This window comes from Taudactylus pleione, unplaced genomic scaffold (genome assembly GCF_031769625.1).
Source record: "Taudactylus pleione unplaced genomic scaffold, aTauple2 ptg000114l, whole genome shotgun sequence".
NCBI classification, from domain to species: Eukaryota; Metazoa; Chordata; class Amphibia; order Anura; family Myobatrachidae; genus Taudactylus; species Taudactylus pleione.
Genome location: NW_028284516.1, coordinates 11,353,532 through 11,371,690, shown reverse-complemented (window position 1 = coordinate 11,371,690; position 18,159 = coordinate 11,353,532). Strand labels below are relative to the sequence as shown.

The 18,159-nt window shown below is 40.1% G+C and overlaps 1 protein-coding gene across 4 annotated transcripts in view; it reads left to right on the top strand.

The window, feature by feature from the left end:
- RALYL (RALY RNA binding protein like) overlaps nucleotides 1–18,159 on the top strand; it is an 804,654-nt gene that overhangs the window by 254,214 nt on the left and 532,281 nt on the right. For all 4 annotated transcript variants that reach the window (XM_088471539.1, XM_088471537.1, XM_088471540.1 and 1 more), the window contains exon 2: nucleotides 11,065–11,150. The gene's annotated coding sequence lies outside the window, so the exon portion shown is untranslated. The remainder of the gene's footprint in view (nucleotides 1–11,064; nucleotides 11,151–18,159) is intronic.

The window sequence follows — 18,159 nt, the reverse complement described above, 5'->3', positions numbered from 1 at the left end:
TGAGTAAATCATGAGTCCCCACTCATGATCAAGATGCAATGCGCGTCCCCACTGGTCGCACATCGCATCATCAGATCTGCCGTGCAGTAGGGCAGATCTGACAATCTAGGAGGTGATGCAATGCAAAATTCTGGATGCAGGAAAATATCTTATGAAGATTGGACACCAAACTGTGTGCAGATCATGTGCAGAGCTGCTAGGGAGAGTTTCAAGGGAAATCGTACACAAATCGTACACATCGGCTGATCGTGTGCAGATCGCCATGTGTGTGGCCAGCTTAACTGCTACTAAGTACTAACTAATCAGAGATGCTTTTTAACGCACTGACCAATTGTAGTGAAGCCAGTTTGTGTTGTTAGCTCCTGACAAGAATCCTGGCTTATGACTAATAGTCCATGTGTTTCACCCATGAGTGTGTTTTTAGTCCATTTGGACTAAAAGCCTGAAGAAAGAAGAGGATCCTCATGGATTCAAGCAAATGGGCAAACAGTGATTTCTGGGAGTCATTATTTGAATAAAGGACTTTTTCACAGTGTTTTAAAAGTAGTGGCACTAGAGGTGGGACCTTGGTGCCAGGGTATACTGGCATGGGTTTGGTATTCTTAATTTTTGCATAGTCATTATGTAGACAGTGTATGTGTATAATGTCGACATTCCGCATGTCGACACTAATAAGATGTCGACATGGTCAGGCTATTACCAATGTCATTACCAATGTTGACATCCTGTCAACGTGAGCATTGTAGCTGCACTCCCATTTTACAGCTAATTGAGCTTCCTCCGAAACAACATTGTGCATCTATAGTGCATGATTACAGCTCTAAACAGAAATGTATACGGTGAAAAGAGTGAATATTTACCGTCACTTTGTCAGCAGTCATATTACAGGAACTCAGGGCCTGATTCAGACTTGGGAATAGAGAGAGATCTCTCTCTCAACTGATCATCTTGTTGAAACCATGCTGCACTGCAGGTGGGGCAGATTTAACATGTGCAGAGAGATTTAGATTTGCGAGGAGTGTGTCCAAACTCCAAACTGTCATCTAAATTACAGCGTAATAATAAAGCTATGCAGTATTTGTGGGCTACATGCAAAAGCAGCCAGTACTTACCCCACATGCAAAAAAAATGTATTTACACCACTTGCATTGCTTAATGGTTTGTTCAGGTTCACAGTTAAGTGCTATGTCTCTCTCTATTCCCAAGTCTGAATCAGGCCCTCAGTTCTTATGCTAGCCATAATGTGTAATACAATGAATCTAAAATATCTGGGTGCTCTAAACACCCAGTCAATGCAGCTAAAGAGTGTTTCCCAGCACTGATAGTGCCCCTCACCTTCATAACCATTCATTTTGTGAACAGTAAAAATGAAGACCTCATTGCCACATAGATACAGGGGCTGAAGTTTAAAAACTATGGGACCTACAGTATTTATGACCCATTGCATTATGTGGCCACAGTTAACAGTATTGACAAAGCAATGGACTATTTGTCAGGATACTCACTCATGGTACTGCCACCACTATCCCATAACAGGCTGCCACATTGAAAAGTCTATAATAAAGTGATAACGATCTCTTTCACTTTGCTTCCGGGCTCTGACCTGGCACCGCCATCAGGCCATACATGTGCAGCAAACAATTAGTGACAGGGAGGAAGGGAGGAGCGTGGAGCCTGCCAGGGAGGAGTCATAAGATCCCTCTCTAGTGATGCTTTCCCCATAGGACAAACATGCTAATGTTATCTTCAGATAGCATTAGCCATCAGAGTGAAGCTTGATGAATTGGTTTAGACTGCAGTATATTATATTTTCAGTATTAAGGGTAGGGTCCATTTATCAAGCAGTGAAAAGTGTGCAGAAGTAAACCAGTGGAAAAGTTGCCCAGAGCAATCAATCAGCTCCTACCTATTATTTTATAGACTGTACCTGATAAATGCTACTTGAAAGCTGATTGGTTGCTATGGGCAACTTCTCCACTGGTTCACTTTTCCACACTTTCACTGCTTGATAAATAGACCCCTTAAGCTTGTGTTAAATTGCCCTGCTACTAAAATATGCCTTTATAAATAGACCCCTCTGTATTGTATAAAGCACTATGCTGTGAAAGCTGACAAGGCAACTGGGATATATGGGATACAGATGAACAGATAGTTGCACTTTAAGCATAGATCTATCCCGAATAGCCATATTTGCCTTGCGTAGGGAAGACAAGGGACCTGTACTATGTAACGGTCAGTTTGTGCCTTAATAGTCACTACATCAGTCTTCTCTTTAGAATGTAAATAACAATGCTCCCCCACTCTTCCCTCCTTCTTTTCTTTTACCTGTCCTAACCCTACTACCCGATTCTGGTTTCCCCCACTGTACATGTTGTTAGTAGTAGTACCACAAATTGTGCCACTATAGTTTTCTCCCCGCACATGTGCAGAGCAGATCCTGCAAAATCACATGCAGACCTCTGGCTGATTGATAGATAGAGATGTTTTCACTGCAGTGCGGGAGTGGGGACGGCCTGCGTACCTGAAAACGGGGTCGTGTCGCAGACTGACCGGACCCGACCAGGCTACGGTAAGCTTCAGCTACCACAGCCTTGCCAATGGGGCACCATCGCGACTGAAGGTCGTGATGGTTATACCAGGCTGCAATCTCAGTTGCAGCGCTTGGATCGCAGATGCAGCAAGGAGGTGTCAGACACCTCCTGCCGCATTTTCATTTTGGCAGGATGGAATTGCAAAGCCACTTGTGTGCAGCTTTGCAATTCCGTCCTCTGCTGAATCAGGCCCTACAATCATTATCTGTAATAGATCTTAGAGTCTATTATGGCTGTAAGATAGAAATGTTTGTTAATACTTTTGACCTTCTTATGTATATTGTCATTTCAAATGGAACACTAGAAATGTAAATGGACTTAGACTCCTGGAATGTACTTCTCATGGTTGTAGCTGTGTTTATGCCACTTAAAAAAAATTATGTGTTTGCTCAAAGTGCCCTTGTATCACCAGCTTTGCATTAAACTAGATAAACAAAACTAGGTCTCACCAAAATAGAGCATTGTTTAAATTGTAAAAATCCTTATTAAGCCCTTAATGCAGGAAGCAGATATGTTGAAAAGTATCACCTGTTCATGCCTAGCATTATAGAGCATTCTTGAGCTACGGGCAGTTTCTTATACTCTCCTCACTTACAGTAATCTGCCAATTAAAAAAAAAAACAATCAATAATCATTAAGATTACAGGGAGAATACATTATTTATTTTATGTACATGTTCTAGCGTATGTGTTAGCGTTGGACTACTGAGCTATGTGGCAGTGAAGTGGTTCGGTGAGGAAGTGGTCATACGGGCCTAGATAAAGTAAAGGTTATTACAATTTACTGTATCAGCAAAAAATTGGAAGAACCCATGTCCCAAACAGATTTGGGACATGGTGACCAGGAGGAAATAGCTTACTATCAGCATGATAGAAGTCACCTGGTGACCAGGAGGAAATAGCTTACTATCAGCACGATAGAGGTCACATGGTGACTAGGAGGAAATAGCTTACTATCAGCACGATAGAGGTCACATGGTGACCAGGAGGAAATAGCTTACTATCAGCACGATAGAGGTCACATGGTGACCAGGAGGAAATAGCTTACTATCAGCATGATAGAGGTCACATGGTGACCAGGAGGAAATAGCTTACTATCAGCACGATAGAGGTCACATGATGACTAGGAGGAAATAGCTTACTATCAGCACGATAGAGGTCACATGGTGACCAGGAGGAAATAGCTTTCTTTCAGCACGATAGAGGTCACATGGTGACCAGGAGGAAATAGCTTACTATCAGCATGATAGAGGTCACATGGTGACTAGGAGGAAATAGCTTACTATCTGCACGATAGAGGTCACATGTTCAGTCAAGTATAGGCCCTATAGCTGCTTGCAAAAAGCAGGTTTTTCCCTCCTATTCTTCAGCTACCTGTTCCCCCCCTCACCCCCTATGGTCATATATTGTTCCATTGGTGATACCCCATAACTCTTTGCGAGCTAATAGGACACCATTGTCCTTTGCTGAATAGTCATGTATCATTACATGCCCTCATCCTTTTTAAAAAATGAATTAAACTCTACTCACTTGATCCTTAAAATGTATTTTTCTATTAAAGTTAGCCATATTTATTCTTACTATGGGCATCTATAAATGCTATACTTTACCTTGCATTTTCATTTCCTTTGCATAGTCAAATAGTACTGATAATGTACATATTTTTATCTTCTGCACCAATCAAAAACAAAGAATTATGAAAAGAAAAATTATTTTATTTTAAAACAGAAAGTAGCTTTTATAATTAACTTTATATTTCCATCTCCAAAAATACAAACCTGCCTTTACCCTCTGTTTACATTATTATTACCTATATCAATAATAATTGCCGCTGCAGTTTGAAAGGTAAATGCATTATATAGAAAAAGCTATTTCTAGAAAAACACCTCATCTGACAAAGTGGTACTGTAGCTTGTAACTTACAACTGAATTAATAAAATGTTATTTGTAATGACATCAATTTCATAGAGAAGTAAGAAATGATCGATATACAAAAAAAAAAAAACAGATTTGTTTTTTGGACATTTTCATTATCACAGTACCTTTGTTACTAAGCACATAGCACTAGCAGTAATGCTTTGTGATTATTCCCATTGTATGACTAAAGAATTTCACATTGTGTTGTTCTTTTAGAAACAAAAGTTAATGTTGTGCCCTGAAAATGAATTATACTAAGAAGTTAAATATGCATTTGAAACTTGTACACATTGTACAATATAAGTGTTATTCTTTTTATTACGGCACATTTCAGACATAAACTCTTGGCAGACTGAAGCCTTGTGTAATTTATAAAAAAAAAGTTTAGTTTAGTTTTAAGCTGAACAAAAACACTTTAACAAATGAAATGTCAGGCGCATACTTCCCTGCTTAGAGGCACAAATCACCTAGGAAAGATTTGTGCTATTCAACGAGTCACTTAGGTGCATTATGAACTCAACAATAGACATACAATATTAATCTTTGCTAAATATTACCTACTGTAAGTATCTTAGGAAACGCTCTTGTAGGAATTTACCTTGCAGGAATTAGTCAAGTGTAAATCTGCACTGAAACCTTACCCTCCACAGGAAAACAGTTTTACTATTTAATAAATTAAGGCAATGTATGGTGAATAGAATATTCCTTCTTATGGCAAGATTTCAAATGTAAGGATTACGAAGAATCATTTTGTCCCAAAGCCTTCATTAGTGGCAGGTTACAGCAGGGAACTGCAATTGTTCTCTTACCTAAAGTTGTACTGAGAAAGTAGAGAATATGTTCTCATTTCAAAGAAATTAACATTTAATCTGAACAAATTCCCGGTGGATATTTACTATTCATATCTTATCATTATTGTCCTTTATATATAAAGCACCAGTATACTTATGTAGCAATGCCCATCGAGGTATACCCAGAGGGCAGGTAGAAGTGGGAGTAACGGGGGCATGGTGCGACAAATTATATAATTGTGGTACCACACCCTGCAATGCACTGTATCTATTTTTAGCATTGGACAATGTGGGCGTGTCACGATAATGCAATTCGCCATTAATCACGTCATTGAGCCCCCGTACCCCTCACTTTGACGGTGAAGTGGGAGGGATTCAGGAGGCTGCTCTAAACTCCCAGAAGAGTGGGAGAGCTCTTCATAAAAGTGTGTACTGAAGCAGGGGCCCTTGTGCAGCGGACCACCTCATCTGAGCAACAGACCCCACCAACCTGGCACGTGGGTCCCTCCTCCTCCGCTGTGCCATCTTCCCAGTGATATTCAGGAAGATGGAGCATGTGCACTAGAGAGCATAGGCTCTGGCAAAGTGCTAGAGTCTTTTCTCACTGTACAGTGCCATCTTCCCGAAGATGTCACTGTGAAGATGATGCAGCAGAGGTGGACAGACTCACTTGTCGAAGCAAGTTAAGTATACTTTGAGTGCAGGGTCTGCCTTCCAGGGGTCCGTGTGTACTGCACTCGCTGCACCCATTATAAATATGCCTATGTACTGAGGGGTTCATAGTACAAACAAATAAAGGACAATGGGGTAGATGTATGAAAGCGGCACGTTAAGTGCCGCTATAACGCTTCCTGCTTCGCCTCTTTACCAAGGCGAAGCAGGAAGCACTACCGATGAGATGTATAAACATCTCATCGGCCGGAGAGGGGGAGCGTTAACTCCCCCCTCCGGCGCTACCCGTTAGAGACCACAGCGCATCAGCCTAGTGCTGATGCACTGTGTCTCTGTCCTGGCTGGCTCCACTGAGCATGCGCGGGATCTCGCAAGTATCGCGAGATCCCCACGTGCAGCCTGGAACCGGCAGCAGCCCCAGCAGGGACAGTGCTGTCCCTGCTGTGGGGATAGGCTAGCGCCAGGCTGTAGCTGTCGATAACGACAGCTACAGCCGGCCGAACGGTCATGCGGTATGACCGTTCGCACATGGCCCTGCCGCTCGGCGCTGCTATCTTGTAGATAGCAGCGCCAATAATGACAGGGACACATAGCGCCCCTGTCATTTACCGCCCAGACCCCCGATCATACATCGGGGAGAAGCGGTATCAGCGCACCTAACGTGCGCTGATACCGTTTCTAGGCTTCATACATCTCCCCCAATGACATTTAAAAGAAGGTGATGGCCCTGCCTGAATGAGTTTACAATATAACATGTTTGGAAAACGTGATACATAAGGTAATGAAATAACTATTGTGGCTGCTTTTGGGAAAAGTATGGGCAACTACATCATTGGTAGTTTTCTTTATTGTATGGCTACAGGTTGTGTGGTATGATTTGCATGTGGATCTATTTATAAGACAAAAAGAAAATTATTTTATAGCAACTGTATGCAATAAAATTTAGAACAGCGTCAGTACTACAGTTCACTATTATTAATGTCGAAACTTGATATATATTTTTAAGTAATTGGCATGCAACATTCTCAGTGTTTTTGCAGCATGGAAATGTACTGCTGTGTCTGTCTATTGAGTATTGCTTGAATTAATAAGTACTGCCTCTGCACTACACCGGAGAAAGATAGTTTCTGCTTCTGACGTATAATTTGTTTTGTACTTTATATTAATTATGTACGTTGGGAAAATGGAAAATCGCAGAATCAAGCCTGACGGATTCCAAGCTAATTCCATGCGGTTGAAAATAGCACTGCTTATACTATATTCTAAAAAGTTTCACTGAAAAACATTTTCTTTCCATGTAATATTCAAAAAGGTCGAGACCTTTTGTATTGATATAGCATACAGTAACCTGTAAGATTCATGTCCTATTCCCATGAACAGGTTCCTATTTACTCGCTAAGGTGTACTTTTACTAAGCTGTAGTTCTGTTGATGGAATCTGTATGATTTACCGCCTGATGCACATCCGGCGGTTGGAATCCCGACAGCGGCTGCCCAACATGGGTGAAAATCCCGATCGTCCCTAAGGTAAGTACTGACTAACCTAATTCCCTCCCCTAACCCTCCCTTAGGGGTGCCTAACCCTAACCTTCCCCCCAGTGCCTAACCCTAATCCCCTCTATGTGCCTAAACCTAACCCCCCTTCCCCGCCGCCTAAACCTAAGTCTCCCGGGGGGGTGCCTAACTCTAAGTCCTAAGTCCCCCCCAGGAACCCTAAACCTAACACCCCCCCCGCGCGGCTATCCACGCTCGGCGCCCAGCGTTCCTTCGATCGGGATGTCGGGGACCGGTCTCCCGAGTTCTGTAAAATGACAGGCGTCTAGATTTAGACGCCTGTCATTTAACCCTCGCCAGGATTAAGCAGTTGGGATTAGGTCCACCGGCTTCCCGACTGCATACCCTGTTGATCATCACCCCATCACTGCAGAAACACCTTGTTCTTCCTACGAAAACCCTTGTTGTATTTTATTGCATAGATTGTTTAATGCTCTAAATTTCCGCAAATAACCTCTGTGTATCGGACGGGATCTGGTCAAGATCCCGGCAAAGGGGATGCCGGCACTTAGAATGCTGGCGCTGGAATCCCGGCACTTGTCAGAATCTCGGCACCGGCATCCCGACTGCCGGCATCACGAAGGTAAGTAGTAGAGTTAGGGGGAGGGTTAGAGGCTAGGGATAAGCACTAAGGGGAGGTTAGGGTGAGGCACTAGGGGGGAAGGGTTAAGTTAGGGTGTGGGGAGGGGGAGGTTAGGTTTAGGCACTAGGGGGGAGGTTAGGTTTAGGCACCGGGGAGGAAGGGTTAGGGAGAATGGGAGGGTTAGGATACCTACCGACAGGTGTCAGTATGCTAACCCTGTCGGGATGTCTGCATCAGAATTCTGAGTGCCAGGATCCAGAGCGCCGGCCTCCCGTACCCAACCCGTATCGGACACTGTAGTTCAGTATCACTAAATTATGCAAAAGCAATATAAGCACTATTACACATTACCCAGAGTTTGATATTTCCAAGTCACATCATAATTTGGATGCAGATGTAGTAGCTCACTTCTGCAACCTCTGCCAACCTCCATCATCATGTCATGAAGTCACAAAGAGGGAGCTTTGTCTGTATCTGCCCAGGAGCTAAGTGGCAGGCATGCCTTATGGATGTATTGCTATGCGTCTTTCCAGGCTGCTGGGTGCAATTCCAGACACCCCACAAGTAAAAGTGTAATGCCTCAGGGACAGCTACAGCCTTGTGCCCAGTGTGGTGGCACCCACCGCACACCCGTCCTTACAGTCGTGGGGGGATGAGATATGCAAAAAAAAATATCTAAACTAGCCACTGTCCTTATGTTGTAGGTATTCACTTAAAATGTGTATTGTAGGTAGGAACCTAACAATTATCTCAATGTGGAGCTGTGTAGAGCCAAATATTAATAAAAAATATTTCCTTTACATTTGCTCATGACAACTCCAGACACTTAAGTACCACCAATACTGTAGACCATGTTTTGTAGAGTTCTTTAATCATGCACATGTGAGTTAATCTATTTTGTTGGGTCAGTAAATATCCACCTGCTGCTATTGACCTATAGTGGAGAACTACTTAGCTAGGGTAATATAATGTACTGTCCATACCCTTACAGAGACTACCTAGTGCCATTTTGTGCTGTTTTTGGCTGCTGTAATAAAAATAACACCCATATACAGTATCCTCTGAAGTTATTTCCAGCACAGGTAAACAAGAGGGCCTACAGCCTAGTGCTGGGACCTTACCCATCCTCTTGGAGAACCTGGGAGATAAAGAAGATATATTACTGAACAGCCTAGATTTTTGGGGGGTTTACCGTGAGTAGGAAAAGAAGGTAAATATGTATATAGGTCAATGATTTCTACACTTTCATTTTACTGTCAAAAATGAGAGGAAAGTTGTAATAAGTGATACCCATGTTCACATACCTACAGTAACAGTTTTGAACAGAGTCCTTTTATACTTGTTTACTTTTATATAAAATCAGATATTGCAGAGCATATAGTCTTGCTAGGTCCAGTGTGATCTTTGTAATGTTTAATTTTATTTTGCAGAAAAATGCAAACATTGCACATTTGGAAGCATGAAGAGCACTTTGTATTACTGCGGCTGCATTACTCACAAATATTACACTTTAATAACTTCAGTATAGAATGGGATTCTATCTTTGGAATATAACATTTCGGATATACGTAGAAGCTGCAACAGTTGTAGTTGTTGCTGACAGTGAAGAACATTACAAAGTCTGGTTGTAGGAATGGAAGAGAAAGATGAGATTATAAGACTTCCTACAGGCATAAGCCATGACTGCAGATCTACACTTATAGAAATGTATAACATTGGTATGTTATATCAACATTCAGAATGTTGACACCCGAATTTCGACATGATTTCAATGTTGACATGGATGTTACATTGTGTTAGAACCCTGTTGCAGTCAAATGTAACAGTATGACTCCAAAATACTGTTATGTACAGTTTTGTAGAGCTTTCCTAGCATAATAATTAATATATATCGCATATTACTGCTTGTGCACACAATGCACCCAGCAGTATTGTAATTAATGTAGTGGATATATGATAAAGGCAATCGATGCAGATACACAGCCAGATGAGTTTTGCACAAAGATGGCTTTTTTTCTAAATAGGAAACACATAGGAGCAAACTCTCTCATTCTGCATTTGGCAACAACTTCTGTAAATCGGAGATGTGACTACTGTTGCAGGATTATGGGTGCAAATGAAAATGCAAAGGATGGATGGTGTAAAAACATTGCTTCTTACATCCATTCATAGTCACCCCTTCATTAATGTCATTGTTTTCATTATGTGCCTAGAACACTGACATTGGATCTTTTTTACATTAGTCAATGCACTGTTTTTGAATGTGTTTTTTAATTTTGTTGTCTCATGTTTTTTGACAGCTACCTAACTTCAAAAAATAAATAATTAGTCTTTCTTTAAAATGAAATTAGAATTTACATTTGATAGTTAGAGTATAGTTAAATGTAACGTAGGTTCAATGAGAACATAAAATAAAAACACTGATAAAAAAGAAAAACAGGGAACACAAACCATCTATAATTAAGTGAAAGTAGGAATACTTTTTTTTTAGCATTTAAGTTGCCATCGGAAATTAGTACAAACTAAAGCTACTATCCATAGCTAAGGTAATTTTAATGGGTCAATTATTTTCTTTAGTTTTCGGTTCCCCAAAGATGTTCCAAATCAAAATGACAAGCTTAAACAGCTCTAATAATGTATTTACTGTAATATAATGCCCATCTCTCATTACCCTTATTAGCTTCTAGGCTTCCTACTTTAAGTATATACAATGCAACAACAACATACTCTACAAAATTTGTTGACCTGATTTGTCTTCCCTTTCGTGGCCCTTCAGCTCAATGATATTGTTGCGTTCTAGCTTAACTGTGTTGCATTGTAAAGTTTTTTTTTTCAAACCTTAAGTAGCCTCTGATTAACCCAAAGTACAACTTGTGTCCTAAGCAGCAAATTATTTTTTTTTTTTACAAACAGATTATTACACAGAATCATGATTCAGAGTTGTCTTTTTTTTTACAGATTATTTGAAAAATACAATTAAACTACTGTTGAATAAAACTGGATTCTCCAGTGAGGAGGTTGCTGTAACTGGGATTTCCAAAAAGGTAAGTGATCAATCTAAATATATTTGAAGTAATTAAGTAAATATCCTAATATCTAACTATTATTAACTAAACGTGTTGCAAACAAAGTCATTACATATAGCACATTTTTAATTTACTACTTTATGACTTAATTGTTAAACCCAGAAGTAAAAGAACCATTATTTACACATTTATGTAATTAACTGTTGTACTTTCAAATTTAAATGATTGGAATTAAAACAATTATATTCAATTAATTAGCTTATACAATGTAATGTTTTGGATTATGTAAAATAATACTTAGACAATGTTGTAAGGTTTCCCTATATGATTTATTATATATATATATATATATATACGACAGGCTTAATCCACGGCACTCAACGATCTGGGGTGCCCTTGGCATGTGACCACACCATCTACATAAAAAATATCATACAAACTCGGCACTCACATGCTTTTCAAACTGCAACTCCTTTGAACAAGCTGCAGCTTGAGCCAAAGATGGCAGATCAAGTTCATTTATCTGAGAACCAGTGTAGGGACTGGCCATATGGGAATGACCGTGAAGCGGTGGTCAGCTTAACAAATTATTGCAATATTTTGGAACCAACATTCCCTATGTTCAAAGGAGTTGCAGTTTGAAAAGCATGTGAGTGCCGAGTTTGTATGATATTTTATTTATATATATATATATATATATATATATATTTATGTAAAATTTTTGCTGAAGGGCTCTCTATACATTTTGGAGGTAGAGCTACTGTACATTACTTTCTTATTATATATGTATTTAGAGAGGAGAGGGATGGGAAGGGAATGGCAGACCCCAGGATGATCTGCCAAGAATCACACATTGCTCACACATGGTTTGTAAAAAGACAAAAACAGATTAATAATGACATCATATTTTTTTTAGAACTGTCTTCCCTCTAATACAGATTAAAAAAAAATATTTAGAATCAATTTTAAGACCAACACATCTAAATTGCATTTAATCATTCCAAGATGCAATTTTGACATGGAAGCCTGGCAGATGGGTTGTGGTCAATTTATGATGTCAAAATTAAATCCTTGCCATATAGAATGTACAGGGCTCTTTCAGAGTCAATATGAAGCCTACATTCATTAAAGGCAACCATATTGTAGGCTACACCAATGTTCATGTGGACACAGGCTATCATTGTCTATTACTGGCTCTTACTGAATTGATAGACTGCATTATATAAAAAATGTAATGCCTCTATTATGTGCAGATGACAGGTGCAATTTAAGCCTTTAGATAAAGCACTGCTCTTGGGACATATTCTTATCTCTAACTGTGTATACACTTCACATGCTCTAGAAGCTTTCCTTATCATCAAGGGTTTTCAAATTCAATTGCATTGGGAATAGAGATCACACATTAACGTGTCACTGGGCAGACTGAGATTCTATGATTTTATATGGTGCTAGAGTGTTAATGGTAAGAGCCATAGATAAATGTAATCATATTGCTAACATTGCCTATTATTCCAAATAAATCTAAGCCATCAAACACATTATGGGTCTCCAATCCATTTAATGTACTATCTATCCATCTATTGTAGAACCCATAGCAGATTTGTGCCAACTAGATTGTATTTCACCAATAAACGCTAACCTGAAAATATAATCTCTTAAAATCATAAATAATTAATGCCATATTGTCTTGCATTCTTTTCATGTGTCAATATGCAACATACAGTACTGAATAGATTTCGTTTTCCTATTCAGTCAGTTCAAAAACAAATAAATTGTCCTAGTTTAGGACACAGCTGCCTTTTCATGAGATTGTAACCGTTTTCATGCCATTACATTGAATTGTGAAGATCACATTAAATCTTGATTCAGTCTACAGATACTCTATAAATGATTTATTGTTATTACGATTCAAGTTTGCCTATTTGTTTTTGTGGGCTTATTGTCTGTAGGAACAATTGGTTAATGCTTTGAATGAGTGGCTTGCTGACTTAAGCAGTGGTGCGCTGCTATCTTGTGTTTGTAACACATACAGCTGTTTAACTGTCAGCTCAGTGCTCTAGTTCACTGATTGCGATAAATAGCAATCATATGGAGAGTAATGCGGTTTGAATAATATTGTCAGCTTCTAGTGACCTTATACAGTCAAGTTGGTGTGTCTTGGTACGTAAGTAAAGAGTGGTAGAAAATTGTGCAAACTGAATTTCATGGTGGAACAGATCATGTAAAACTTGGTGATACAATCTTGGAGTTACATTGCCCATTCTGCTCTGTACTGTATTTATAAATTCCTCACTTTGCATTTTGTGAAATTTATAGTTTATAAATAGAACCAGGACAACAATGATGCCAATTCATTCTGCTCTGTGATGCTGTTTGAATTCCTAGTAGAGCAAAAATGAATTCTAAATTAATTCTATGTGGAACACTCAAGGCCAAATTCTGTCTGAGAAATGCACGTTAACTCTGTTTTGGAAATTATGCTCATATTTAATTGTAAGCATTAACAAATTCTGTCTCCCACGCTGTGTAAAAGTATATATGCTTTATAAAAAATATAATAAATAGATAAATAAATGGTGTCTTCATATTACTAATTAGAGAGGAAATGATCCACACATATTACAGTAATTGTTTGTACTGTGCTGTCTTAATTGAAAAAATATACGGTTAAACTGTTTCAGGTAACAGTGGTTTTAAACACAACGTTCTTGGTGTTGAGTTGTCTGTTTTTGCAGTGTGCATGCTCCGGAACTGTACACACCCAAGGGTGCGGAGATACAGAGGCATATGCATTTTGGTTGCATCTCTACTTATGACTAAAGAGGTGTAACTGGGCTGTATTGGGGATTCACTCATAGGCAAAGGTCACTGATGGTGTGTGATTGGAACTATAGGCTATGCAGAGTTGGAGCGAAGCATAGATAGATACTCCTGTTTGCAGGTGTAACTTTGCACCTACTGCACTATAGGTTGCTGCTAGTGCTTACTGATAGTGATGCCTAGTAACAGATCATCTTTGCATACAGGTGCCTAGACAAAATATGTCCTATACAATCAATGCGAGAGCACATACAGCCAAATTCCGTCTATCTGTATCAGACTCACTGTATTCATTTAAGAATTGGCTTTGATTTGTACCAGAAGGCAACAGTAAACCTAATAGCTATAATTTTCAAACAGTGAAACATGTTGGCCACCTAGAACATATTGACAGTGCGAGTGAGGAGGAGCTGTGCGGTGCGAGACCATGCAAAATGCCAGAGGGCCCTCTGGGTTGTGTGAGCACTGGATCACAGCTTAACAATTTTTTGGATCTAGTTTGATACAGGTTGAGTCTCCCATATCCAAAATGCTTGGGACCAGGGATATTTTGCTTATCGGAATATTCCGTATTTAATTAAATATCTTGGGAATAGGACCCAAATCTAAACACAGAATGCATTTATGTTTTATATACACCTTATACACATAGCCTGAAGGTCATTTTATACTATATTTTTAACAATTTTGTGCATTAAAAAAAGTTTGTGTACATACATCAAATTAATTTGTTTCATATACACCTTATACACACAGCCTGAAGGTTATTTTATACTATATTTTTAATAATTTCTGCTTTAAACAAAGTTTGTGTACATTGAACCATCAGAAAGCAAAGGTTTCACTTTCTCAGTCATGCTAAAAATGTTCCGTATTTCGGAATATTCTGTATTTCGGAATATTTGGATATGGGAGACTCAACCTGTAATGATATCTCAACCAAAACAGAAATAGGTTTAATCTGATTAGGTTGATTCATATCTATTAGTCTTGCATCAAGAACTACACTTTTAGAGTTTGTGGGGGGGTAGCAAAGAGAACAACTAATAGACTAGCTGGGGTAATGGCTGTAGTATAGGTCAGAACCTCATGTGAAAGGGCACAATTTCGTTCTGTGCAATGAAATATAACTTTTGTGTGAGTTGACCACCAAGCAAAAAATAACCATATTGAATGTGTGAACCTGCCAGGTATTCTACATCACTTCTCAGTGCTGCATTTATGGATCAGATGCTTAGATCAGCTGATTATTGACACTGATTGGTGGCTCCTAACCTTATTGATGAAGGCGGCAGCCCATGCCATCGTCTCGACGGTCAGCAGGGCTGCTTGTGCTGCAGCCTGGATGCGGATTCCACATGCTGCAGCGCCTGCAAGGTCCACTGTGCATGAGCTATGGATCTGGCAGGCACTGTGCTTGGTGCCTATGCACACAGACTAGCACAAACGCACAAGCCCTGACTTCTATGGATTGCATCAGCTGGAGCCCCTAGAAGCCTGGTAGGGCAGATGGCAAGACAGGGGCAAGAAAGTCCAAGGGGGAGGAAACACCTTTAATTAGCAGAGATACTGTAGTGCCTCCCATGGGAAGCCACTCACTGCCAGTGCAGCAAGGACTCCCTACAAGTTCCAATTGGTCAACTCACTGGGGGTGGCGGATTTTAGCCCTGCTGCTCCTAGGTAAAATCTGCCCATAGTCCCTGCTCATACTCTGAACTTAGGCCCTCATTCAGACCCAGACGCAAGTGGCCGTTCGTACGTTCGGCGTACGTACAGAAATATGTTAATTTAAGCGCTCGCTCGTAACGCACGCACAAGTACAAACCGGAAGTGGGCCTGTCAGATTCCGATTACCTGCTCGTTTATTCTGCCTACCTCCCTCAATTGTATCATGACAATCAATATATCAATTATCTTAATTGCTCGTCAATTTTTTTTTTTTTTTTAAATGCAATAAACTTTACTCTTGTCCGTGTTTGTGTTTACCCGCAGAATACGTACGGCTTAAACATTCGCTTTTATTTGTCAAAATACATGTTTGAGGCAATTATCCATTTGTTTTCTTTGTTTTTACCCACGCATATTTTACTGGGTTCATTTCTTTATTTAAATTAGCTTAAGCATGTCACTGCATCAAGCCTATCATAACTCTCAATAGATTTGTGGCCCTGTCGAACACATGACTCATACACTAACCAATAGAATTGGTCCTGTTAATTACCCAAATACATTAGCCAATCAAATTTTTTTTCTGGTCTTTATTAAAAATGTTTTATTAAAAATACACCATTGCCATCATGAGAGCCTCGGCATTCACCAGGCGCGAGCTGATGGTCTTAACCGAGGTGATGGACAGGCGGATCACCAGCCAGCCTCCCCCCATCACCAATCGGGAAAAGCGTTCCGCATATGCGGAGGTACGTGGCCGCCTGCGTTCCTTCGGCTCACGCCGCCAGATCGGCCAGCTGGAGCGCAGGTGGTCCAACCTGCAACGGCGGACGCCCCGCTTGCTGGCATGCTTTCGCATGTAGATAGCGGAAAGTAAGTTTTTTTGACTGTGGTTTTCATGTTTATCTTTGTGGCCCTAACTGCATGTGCATGTTTTCATGTATGGCCTATTTATTATTTGTACTCATATCTGCATGTGCATGTTTTCATGTATGGCCAATTTATTATTTGTACTCATATCTGCATGTGCATGTTTTCATGTATGGCCTATTTATTATTTGTACTCATATCTGCATGTGCATGTTTTCATGTATGGCCTATTTATTATTTGTACTCATATCTGCATGGGCATGTTTTCATGTTTGGCCTATTTATTATTTGTACTCATATCTGCATAGGCATGTTTTCATGTATGGCCTATTTATTATTTGTACTCATATCTGCATGGGCATGTTTAAATTTTTTGGGGTTTAACAATTAGCGTTTAACAAGGTGATGTTCTAAACTAACCTCAATTTGTTTTCCATCATTTAGGGGCAGAGCGAAGACTACGGCGTCATCGACGTCAAAGACGGCGCTCTCGGCCCCTCTCCCCAACCCCCAGCCAAACATCCTCACCCCAAAATACCCTAAATTCCCCCTCCTCCCCAGCCTGCACAGACCCTGTCGCACATACGTCTGTGCTACTTCCCCTCCATCCCAATTCCCCCTCCCCTCCAACCACCCCTCTCGTGACTACCACCTCTCCTGAATCCGTAATCACACCTCCCACCTCGTTGGGGAATGTGGCCACCTCCGAGGAGGACGAGGGAGTTGGTTCTGGGCCAGCCGTCATTTTGAACGGTATGTTTCCCTTTTATCCTTTTTTGTGTTTTAAAATGTTTGGATCTAATCCTGTGTCTGTGCGTTTTACTTTTTTTGGTTTGTCACAAGTTTGGGTATATCTCTGTTTGTCTTTACCTTTTACTGCTGATTTCCCCATACACATATCCCACATGGCAAACAGTTTTTTTTTTTCGAAATTTTTTGGGTGTCCATTTTTGTGTCCTTTGGTTTTTTGGGTTAAATGTGCTTTTGGTCACAATATTGTCATTTTTGGATAGCTTTGTTTTGCTTGTTTTTTCTGGGGGTTTCATTAATTATGTATTAAGCCCCACACTTTTCTAACCCACAGAGGACCAGAGGCGTTTGGCGGACCTAGCCGGGTGCGTCCAAGTGATGCGGGGCCACGTGATCGGCGTGCTGGTGGTCCTTGACCGTATGGCTGGGATCCTGCATCCCTAATTTTTTATTTTCTCAAAAACATATTTTTCCTAATAAAAAATTAAAAGTTAGAGTTCAGTCTCATTCCTTGTCTCCAAATCTTAGATTGTTTACACTGACATAAGTAGACTCTTCCAGCAAGTATTTGCAATTAATGTCACTAAGATTGTGTGTTGTAGATTTTTAGAAAACAGGCACATGAAACAGCTAACAGTAACAATCTGCTTGGGTTTTTTTTGTGTGTTACAATTTTTATATTAGTACATTTTACATGTTCCAATTTGGGAGGCAACCTGCTTAGCCTGAGATTCCAAAGCATACTGATTGTACATAATACCTTTTGGTGTTGGTTTTGACCCAGAAAGCATATTTAAATTTTGATCAAATTGCGACATTACAGGATTAACCCTTAAGCAACTTTAACGTGGGTGAACCTGGTTACACTTGCTTGCAATGTTCAAGAAAATGTGCAAAATTACACTCTCAAAAAATGTAT